We start from the raw sequence: 11,235 nt of genomic DNA, 5'->3' as shown, positions 1-11,235 counted from the left end.
CTATTGTGTGTATGCGGCATTCGATTTCACACAAGTGGACATCATTTCACAAATTATGTGACTTCTGAAGGTAATTGGTTGCACCAGAGCTTTTTATGGGCTTCATAACAAAGGGGGTGAATACATACGCACATGCCAATTATCAGTTTATTTCTGAAAAATAGTTTTAAGTATATATTTTTCAAATTTTACTTCACCAACATAGACTATTGTGTTCTGATCCATCATATATAACTCAGTATAAAACAAAAACATGGAACTAAGAGCTGTAATAAATTAAAACAAAATGGGTAAAAAGCCAAGGGGGTGGATACTTTTGCAAGGCACTATACATCAGTATATTATATGAGGATAAACTCCTGCTGCGGTAAGGACAGCCTCTCCCTTGCTGCGTTATTCATAATAGGAATTAAAGGAACATTATATTGTAGAGTAAAAATCCAGGCCTGCTCAGTGAATGTTGCTGTTCTGTGTGGGGCCTTTAGGTGTCACTTCCATGACAGTAAAGGGAAGCAGGAAGAGGAAAGGAGTCACATACACAGTGTACGCTGGGCGTGCTGGTGAGTGAAATGAATAAACAAGGCCGTACAGCATGATTAGAGGAAGGACGAGACATTGCACTTGACTCATGTCCTTCCTGAACAATCCGATTGATGAAGGGTTTGTGTTTAGAGTAGGTTCTGCATCACACTGACTTGCATGGGTTAAAAGAGCAAGCAAATCCCCTGTACATAAACCCTAGACTGATTGCATTGTATAGGGCTCATTCGCACGGGCATATAAAGCACGTAGTTTTACAGCGTATAGTTTTGTATACATCTAAACACAGAACTGTAGGGATCAGGGCTCATTCACATCAGTATATAAAATGTATCTGCAGGAATCCCTATCTCTTTTGCGTTTTTTGTTGTTGTAATTCTCTCTTTCTCCATGAGATGGCGCATGGAGTTAACTCAATTTACTAGATATTATGTTTCACTTTATTTCTAAATATCCTGTTTAAACTGATCCATGTATTTCATATGCTGTGCAGAAGATACAGATATACTTGTATTTCTACATCTACATGAATTATTGAATAACTTTTACGCTCCAAAAAAAAGATTTTCCTTTATTGCCCACCCCTGTCTTAAAGTGTATCTAGTTTACGCAGAACTTTACAACTTGAGAGTAGACAGTACAAATACAATACATTTTAATTCATTAGGATTAGTTCTCTTTTCTTCAGGATTTTGTTTTCTTTTTATCTTTACCTGGCGATGCCCCCAAAAAATTCTTCCTGTCTTAGAGTGACCGCACTTACTGCACTGTGAAGGAGTCATTTTTTTTCACCCTATGCTGCTCTGCTGATTTGGACTTCAAGAACATTCCATTTTCCTCATCTCCGTCAGATGATTCTGCCAGTAATACACTTCCTGTCCTAGGGTGACCACACTTCTTCACAGTAGTGTTGTCACCCTAGGTGTGCGCACAGGGAGTGTCGGATGTGCTTGGGCACACCCTAATCACCCAGTGCTGTGCTTGTGCGTACTATCCTCACTTGTAAACGCAGAAGCATCCCACCATCCCTGGGCACAGCTACTGTAAAGCAGGGGTGAGTGCCAATGGAATCACTAGTGCCAGGTATCCTTTGCCCTGCAGTGATTGCCGACAACCGCAGCATCTCTCCTTACCACCTGTGTAACAGAGCTGACAACTGAGGAAACTTCCACTAGGCTCCTCCTTGGCTCTAACCTTTATGACCGACCACGTGGAGGAACCTGAAAGGAAAAAAATATCCCACCCCATCTGGAGCTGTGCTGTATCTCAGGTCTGTGTTGGCATGGGGGGGAATTTAAAAAAATTATAGTGATATTTGTTACACTGGTTTGGGGGGGATAGGCAGGCTTGTGCTAGAATTGGGATATTAATCCTTTCAAGGATGGGGATATGAGAGTTGGAGGAGAACTCGGTACTGGGAGGAAGGGAGATATTTGGGGAAAATCGGGAAGTAATTTTTGGTTTAAAGCCACCAATAAGATAAGCAGTCCTGAACCCTGCCTCCTGTACATAGCATGCTCCTTAACTCTACACTGTGAACTCCTGGACCCTGCACTCTGTATATGGCACACTCCTGAACTCTGCAATCTGTACATAGGGCACTCCTGAACTCTGCACTTTGTACATAGCGCACTCCTGAACTTTGCACACTATACTTAGCTCATTCCTGAACTCTGTACGCTGTATGTAGCATACTCATGCTGCGGCATGCTCTCCTGCCCCACACAGACTCCCAGTCCGCTCCGGCATGCCTCTTCCAGCTCTCCTGGCTGTGCCTGTCACTTACTGACACTTGATGGATGCCTCCCGAAGACTTGCCTGGCAGTGTTCCCCGCTGTCCTCTCCTGCTCAGGACACCCCTTGCGTTGTGTGGTGCTCCCTCACAGCTCTGAGCCCCGGCCCAAGGTCATCCCCACCAGCCTGGGGGGCTCCCTCCAAGGCCTCGACAGCCTAACACTCCATCTCTCAATTCTTCCACCCAAACAACGCCTCCCTAGATGGGCTGACCCAAGGTAGTTAAGGAGGCCTGCCCCCTGCCAATCTTAGTTGGGGATTGGTCAGGGCTCCTTATCACACCCCAGACAGTTCCACCTCTCTTTCCCTCCTTTGCTTCTAGAATCTTCCAGAGGCCAGAGGGAGGTTACCAAAAGGTGATGCTATCTGTGAGTCACCAGCCTACACTAAACCACTCCCCAGCCCACAGATCAAAACAGGCCTGCCTAAATTTACCTACACTGGCCAAAAACATAACTCTAGCACGTGCCAAAGGTAGAGGGGGCTACACTTTGAGATTTCAGTTAAATCCACAGGAAACTACAAGGACACTGGATTTTCCACAGGATCAACAGGAATGGAGTGGACTGCCGTGTCTTGCGCAAAACGTGGCTCACAGAGCCGCATATGTGTGAACCTAGCCTAATGATAATACTGATGTCTGTGGAGGCCTTCATTTACCCAGGTCATGGTATTCAAACTGAAAATTTTTTGTTTTTTCTTCTGTTTTTGAGTTTAAAAATGTCCTGCAAACTGCATTTTAGGTGCGGTAAAAACATGCCCGAAAAACACACCTCTCCATTGAAATGAATAGAAAATGCAGCAAAAAGGCACCCATGGTTGCGTTTTTGGTGCGTTTTTTTGAGCCACCATTTTTCACAGGTGCAAAACGGCAGAAATATTGTAAAAACATGGCACAAACGCATATGTTTTTGCAATAGAGCATTGCGAATGTAGCCTCACTGCTGCTTGGATGAGTAGCAAATCATCTTCATAATACAAAACAAGTCCAGTTCAATTAAGTAACTAATGAAGCAACATCAGTGTAATTTTACTTCTATGACTCTTTTGAGAATGGTTGGGCTTAAATAATGTTTAAAAGGGTATGTCCTGTTTGGCCTGAAGAGGAGGCGTTGGGCCACCTTAAATCTCATTGGTGGTTGAAAAAAGTCAGGTACATAAAAAAAATCTTAAAAAATTACTAAAAAGAGGAAATTACTTTAGCGTACTTCTCCATCGACTACTACTGCACCCATGCATGTCACTGTTGACTGTCAATGCGCTCATCCACTTCTTCACTGTACCTACACATTTCTCTACTGCATTAGGGCCGGTTCACACAGCGGGCGATGCGAGGCGACACGACTCGCCTCGCCTCGCTCCCGCAAGTCGCCCCCGTTCTGTACAATGGAACCGTTCTGAGAGGAGCGACTCGAGTCGCTCCGACTCAGAAAAAAGGTTCCTGTACTACTTCTGGGCGACTTCGGGGGCGACTTGCATTGACTTCTATACAGAAGTCCTCTGCAAGTCGCCGCTGAGCTCGCCGCAGGTCGCGGCGAGGCAAGTCGGAGACGCCTCGCCGCGCCTGCAGTGTGAACCGGCCCTTAGGGCTCTGCCATTGCCCTTTTACACTAATTGTCATTTAAAGTTCTTTCTTTACTGACTGCCATTTCACCTATGCACTTGTCCACTTACCACCACCACACCTGTGGACTTCTCCACTCAACCCACAAATTCTAATCTCTACTGCTCCTCACTGTACCAAGACACTCTTCTGGTTGCCACTGTACCCATGCACTTCTCCTTACTGGCCATCACTGCCAATACACTCTGCTCTCTACTGGCCATTACTGTACCAACATGCTCTACTCCTTACTGGCCAACACTGTACCAACACGCTCTACTCCTTACTGGCCAACACTGGGCCAATACACTCTACGCCTCACTGGTCACTACTGTACCCACACTCTACTCACTACTGGTTTCACCACAAATACCCACACAATCTACTCTGCACTAGTCATCACTGTACCCACACACTCTACTTACTACTGGTTGCCACCATACCTTAACACCCTACTCTCCACTGGTCACCACTGTACCCAATGTTGACTAGTATTTATGATTATGTGCATACACCTCAATCATTGTAGTAGTAGTATGGACATATACATATCTAGATCTGAGAGATCTTGTACAAAAAAGGTAGTTCAATCAGCAATATATATTGTACAGGTATTAATGGAGATTTCACATAAACTCATAAGGCTACACCAAACATTTCACTCTCTACTGGTCGCCACTGTACTCGCACAGCCTACTGTCTTCCGGTCACCACTGTACACACCCTCTCAACTAGTCACCTTTGTACACACGCATGCTACTCTTCACTGGTTGCCACTGTACCCACACACTCTATTCCCTTATGGTCACTACTGTACCCACACACTCTACTCTTCACTGGTTGCCACTGTACCCACACACTCTATTCTCTACTGGTCACCACTGCACCCATGCACTTCTCCACCGACCGCCACTGCACCTGTGGACTGCTCCTCTCTACTCACACACTCTACTCTTTACTGGTTACCAATTTACACACACTCTTCTTTTTACTGGTTGCCACTTTTAACCATACACTTCTCCACTTCTCCACTGCCACTACATCGATGCACTTCTCCATTGACTGTTACTGCAACTGCACTCTTCTCTGCTGTACTATGCATTTCTGCAATGACCACCACTGCACCTGTGTACTTTACCACTCACTTGCCACAAGCTTTTCTACCACTTGCCACTTCATATTCTTTCTTCACTACCACACACTTCTTTGTGGCCTGGCAGTGTTACTCAGTACACAGCTTACTTTTTGACTGACTGTACTGCATACTTCGCACCGGGATGTTAATGGGTAAGATCCCATCCATAAGGACAAAGGAGTGGGCTCGGCAGATATTGACATGGGCTGACTTTGGACCCATGCAGCTCACTTTTGTCACACATTAGGCAACCTTGTCCTCCCAGTGTGACCTTTTTAGTGACAAGTACCCGTACATAATTTGTGTGCCTATATCATAAGGCATCGATATAGGCCAGTCATTCAATCTTATCTGAATCTGACTTGTAACTGTGGGAACCCAGATACTATGGGATACTATTGGTAGACATAAGGCTTAAGTTCTGAAACTTTTTATCAAATCAATACTGTAGTGCTTCACTCCAGAAACACAATAATAATCTCACTCTGCTCTTTACCTAAAAAGTAACTCCACTTTTGTTGCTTAACCACTTCAGATCCGCGCTATTGCCAAATGACGGCATTAGCGCGGACCTACATTTCCGGGACTACGTCTATTGACGTCGTCCCGGTTACGAGCGGCCTGCGCGCCCCCTGAGGGGCGCGCGCGGCGCGCTCTGTGATCGGCGAGTCCGTGAGACTCGCCTGATCACCGATCCGTGTAAGGGGTCGATCCCGACCCCTTATCACGTGATCAGCTGTCAGCCAATGACAGCTGATCATGTGATAGAACGGAGCCGGTAATCGGCTATTATTCCTCCTCGCGCTGTCAGCGCGAGGAGAGAAAAAAAAAGCCGATCACCGGCGGCCGTGATCGGGACATCAGTCCCGATCACGGCCATCAATACAAGGGACCACCTGCCACCTGCCTGTGCCCACCTGCCTCCCGCAGTGCCATCCTGAAGTAAAATAAAAGCAAAAGTAAGTGCCCCCCGTCAGTGCCCATAGTGCCCACAGTGCCACCCACAGTGCCACCCACAGTGCCACCCAATCTGCCTCAAAGGTGCTGCACCCCAGTGCCGCCCATCAGTGCCCAGCAGTGCCGCCCATCAGTGCCCAGCAGTGCCGCCCATCAGTGCCCAGCAGTGCCACCTATCAGTGCCCATCAGTCCCATCTATCTGTGGTACCTATCAGTGCCCATCCGTGCCACCCATCCGTGCCACTTATCCGTGCCACCCATCCGTGCCATCTTATCTGTGCCCATCAGTGCCGCCTTATCTGTGCCCATCGGTGCCGCCTTATCTGTGCCTATTAGTGCCGCCTTAACTATGCCTATCAGTGCCCACCGGTGCAGCCTATCAGTGCCAACCAATGCAGCCCATCAGTGCCCACCAATGCAGCCCATCAGTGCCCACCAATGCAGCCTATCAGTGCCGCCTAATCAGCGCACTTCAATGAAGGAGAAAAATGACCCGTTTGCAAAATTTTATAACAAACTATTAAAACATGATTTTTTTTTTTTTTTTTTGCATCTTTTTTTGTTTGTTTAGCAAAAAATAAAACTCCGAGCTGTAACTAAATACCACCAAAAGAAAGCTCTATTTGTGGGAAAAAAATGATAAAAATTTCATTTGGGTACAGTGTTGTATGACCGCGTAATTGTCACTCAAAGTGCATCAGCGCTGAAAGCTGAAAATTGGTCTGGGACTGAGGGGGGTTTAAGTGCCCAGTAAGCAAGTTGTTAAAACAAAAACAAAAACAAAAAATTCCTCTGGGTGATCAATATATAAGTATTTTAACAAATTTGTTACATATTCCTACTTGTTTCTGCTCTGAGCCCTGGTTCACATTGACATGATGTGGGAAACGCACAAAATTCACTGCATTTCCCTGCATCGCACTGCAAATGTGTGAACAACCATGCAATGCCATTCAGGCATGGAAAAAAAGAGTCCTGCACCATTTTGGGGTGGATGCGATGCAATTTGAGCCATACAAAATGTATGGCTCAAATCGCACCACACAGACTACATGTGATTCACACAGGAATCACACTGCATTCCTGTGCACATCATACGTGATGTGTCCTATACTTCACAAGTGTGAACCCAGGTTGAAGGAATAGTTGTTTGTTTCACCTTGTCCTTTCTGAATGGGGGGGTCTGGTTCATTATAATCACCTGGTGCACTTTGTGTTCTAATGTTGTAGCATCTACATCCCTTTATAAATAATTAACCCTTAGGGAGTATCTCCTCAAAGATTAAATTTCTGTTGGAGAGTAGAGATGGGCTACACACCCCCCTCAGTTTGGTTTGCGCCAGAACTTCCAAGCATCGCAAAAGTTTGGACCTCAACCGCAAACTCTATCAAAGCCTATGGGACCTGAAGTTGAAAAATCAAAAGTCATCATTTTGAAGACTTATATGCAAGTTATTGGACAATCCGCTCATGTGTGGGCTTCAGCGGACTTTTTCAGCGGACAGTCTGGCAGACTGTCTTTCGGAATTTCCATAATACAGTCCGTCCAAACTTGGTTTCAGCGGACAGTCCGCTCGTGAGTAGGCAAGCTGGACGGACTAAGTATGGCGCATGCTCAGAAAGGATTTAAGCCGAAGGTTGCATTGCAGTGTATTGGACGTCGTATTTCTAGTCCCGTCGTACGTGCTGTACACGTCATCGCGCAAGCTTTCAGCGGACTGTCTGTTCATCGTGTGTGGTCAAGTCCGTTCATTCAAAAGTAGGACGGACTGTCTGTCGGATTGTCTGACGAACTTAGTTGGCCAGACAATCCGCCCGTGTGTACGCGGCCTTACAATGTTTGTTTTTTTAGATAAAGTTTGGTGTCTCTTTCGCAAACTTTGGATAGAAGTAACAGGTGCAGAAAAATTGGTCTTTGGGTGTTGTTGGCGCCTTCACACCGTAATCCTATAAAGGTACTCTTGATAAAAGCAAGAATTTGCCTTGCTGTAAAACATCGAAATGATATGCACCTGTCAGTTGTGGAAAAATTGTTCTCTGGGTGTTTGTGGTGCCTTCACCCCGTAAACCTTATAGAGCCAGGATATGCCTCTCTGGTGGCTGCGGGTGACTGTGCACTGGTGTCAGCTGAGTCTTATGAGGAGGATGAGGACGGCTTAGTAAGCCAGTCCACCACCTCCTCTGCATGCTCTGGCTGGATGGCACGGCCAACATCAGTAAACAGAGACGAATGTGCCCTTCCTGAGGACAGACCACGTCCACCTATGCCTGTGGACACATACGCTGCTAGCCCCCTCATAATGGCATGGGAACGTCTGCCTCTCCTTGTTGGCCTTCTAGACATGATATGGGAGGGGGGGTTATTACTCAAATTTAATAGAAACTGGGAAATGTGCGATTGGATGCACCTTATCAAATGAAAAGTGGTGTTTGGTGCACTTAAAATTGAGACCTGACGCTGACAGAAATTTAAAAACGAAAAAAAAAAGGGGGGGGGGGGGAGAGGTACACCAGTGTTGCGGTCAGAAAAACTGTGGCTGACAATTAAAAAAAAAGGGGGCGGGCAGGGAATAAAAAAAAAAGAAAAAATGCAGCAACCCAAAAAAAATAAATAAAAAGGTACACAGCACTAAGTGATATATAAATGATGTGTTAAACACTGCACTACACTATACTCACACACACTATACTCACACTATACTAACACTCTACACTGGTGGCCATATTGCATTGAATCTTACAGAAAATGACAGCACTTCAGATACTGTAGAAATGGAAAGGTACTTCTTAATAACATTAAAAACGAATGGCTTGTGTAGCAATTGTATATGCTGTATCTATAATTTTTATTTTATTTTTTACAGAAAGGTGTAGTTACCCTTTAGGTGACAATATACAACCAGAAAAATGAAAGTAATGCAATAAATGTTAGCACTGCTTGTGATTTTGAAGTGTAACATACAACTGATTGCACATTGTATATATTTCTTCAACAGATAATGGAAGAAAATAAAGATAAACATCAGCAAGGAGAAAGCATCCTACAGGCTGCCGATCATGGATCTAAAGTTGCAACTAAGGAAAAAGAGGATTACCAAGTCCCTCCAAAGACTGAGGACAGTGCGCCACAACTACAGATGGGGGAAAGGAAAGTGGACGACATGAGATTCATGATCACATGTACAAACTGGTACTGAGGAACCCTGTGCTATAAAGACGTATTGTAGGATATTTGTTTTCTATGGTGAAGCTTACTATGAAGACTCAATGGATTGGGTGTAAAAATGCCCTATGTATATAAAAAGTACTGAACATTGTGCTAGCTGTTTGTCTGCTACCTACAATTATGTTCCAGAGGTGTTCGAAGACTGAAACATTTTTTGTTTTGTTTTCTAAAGAGTGGATAATGGCGCGTACACCCGACCGGACTTTTCGAGGGACTAGGTTCTGATGGTCTTTCCGACGGAGTTTCGACTGACTTTCCGAATGAACGGACTTGGCCACACACAATCACACCAAAGTCCGACGGATTTGAACGTGATGACGTACTACTGGACTACAATAAGGAAGTTAATAAGCAGTAGCCAATAGCTGCCCTAGCGTCGTTTTTATGTCCGTCGGACTAGCATACACACAAACGGATTTCTCGGTCTGCCGGAGTTCCGGTGGAAAAATGTAAAACATGTTCTATTTCTAAAGTCCGCCGGATTTTTGGCAAGCAAAAGTCCGATGGAGCCCACACAAGATCGAATTGTCCGACGGACTCGCTCCGTCGGACCTTTGCTGTCAAAAAGTCCGGTCGTGTGTACGCGCCATTAGAGAACCTCTTTCAATGTGTAGCACCACTCCTTCATGGGGTAGAGCAGCAGTCTCCTAACTTTTTGGCACCAGGAACCTGTTTCATGGCGACCAATTTTCCCAGAGGGGGGTGGGGTGTTGTTCAGTGTCTGTCCTCAGCCCCCTTTCACACCAAAACCACCCCCTTTATAGCACAATCCCCCCTTTATATCAATGTCCTCAATTCCTCTTTACATTACAGTGCAGTTCCATTTACATCACAGTCCCCCTTTACATTGATATAAAGGGGACTGCACTGTAAAAAGGCATTGTAATGATTACAGTGCAGTTCCCTTAGCAATCACAGCCTCCTCCATCACAGTGCCCCTGCAGCCTGCCCCCCCCCCCTTTCCTGCCTCCCCTGCTTATGACTCATACCTTTGGCAGGGCAGAGGCTGTGCTCAGTCTGTGTGTCCTCTCCCAGCTCCCCTGCCCACCCGCCCGACGATGGCATCCTATCAACAGAGCAGGGGGCAGAAAGGAGCTATCCATTCCGAACGAAAGCTTCTCCCACCACCTGCTATGCTCATGGGTTGACATTGTTGGGTGGGGTGGAGGAGCTGGTAGAGGACTCACGGGTATGGCCACACAACAGATGGTATGTGGCAACCATGGTCTTTGATAGCCGTGTGCAGACTACGGTCGCCGCTCACCCCCCACTGTGCGGACTGGTCTTTAAAGAGTAAGTAAACTCTCCCACTTTGATGCTTCTTTTCATTTAGTCCATTATAATAAGTAATTATCAGACTATAGCCACTGTAATCCAGCCCAAATCACATATTACTTACTGTTTAAAGAAACTTTAAAAAACTTGTTTCCAGGGGTTAGGCAGCGCCATCTTAAGTATTGTTTTCTGAGTCCACAGTGGAGTGTATTTCCGCCCTTACATTGAGCACTTCCTGTACTGTTAACCAAGCCTCCTTCTCAATCCAACGTTTCTTTGGCAACCCTGCTTCCCTGTTCATAGCTGACTTGTTTATTTCATAGTATTTACTTGTGCTGATTACCTAGTGTTTGCCTGTATGAGTCCTATCAGCTTCAGCTGATAAGACTGCAGTTCTGCTGTCCCATTCCCTGCTTTACACTGTATGTGAGGTCACGTGGTCACATGGTGTATAGAAGGAAGCTCTGAGTGATTTTGCGGCCTCCTGGGAGTTCAGAGCTGTGTGCCGTAGGAAGTCCTGATAACAGATAGATAAGACATATTGAGTGTGCCGTAAATCAGGGGAGATCTGGGCATGCTCAGTGACTTCATTCTACAGAACAACAAGGATTACAACAATACTAAGCAAGTAAGGAAATATCTACAAGCAGTGTTCATTAGGGTTTTTTATGCTGATTCGCATGGGACAAAGTTGTAGGGGAGGG

General features: G+C 45.6%; 1 long non-coding RNA gene across 1 annotated transcript; it reads left to right on the top strand.

Moving 5' to 3' along the window:
• The first annotated feature begins 432 nt into the window (after positions 1-432).
• On the top strand, positions 433-9,347 carry LOC143935723 (uncharacterized). Its single transcript, XR_013263576.1, has 2 exons — positions 433-560; positions 9,027-9,347. It is a non-coding gene; the product is annotated as an uncharacterized LOC143935723 (long non-coding RNA).
• Positions 9,348-11,235: the final 1,888 nt, after the last annotated feature.

The sequence above is a fragment of the Lithobates pipiens genome, unplaced genomic scaffold, assembly GCF_037356315.1.
Source record: "Lithobates pipiens isolate NorthernLeopardFrog02 unplaced genomic scaffold, aLitPip1_a1.2 Scaffold_28, whole genome shotgun sequence".
Lineage (NCBI taxonomy): Eukaryota > Metazoa > Chordata > Amphibia > Anura > Ranidae > Lithobates > Lithobates pipiens.
This window is presented reverse-complemented; position numbering and strand designations above follow the sequence as displayed.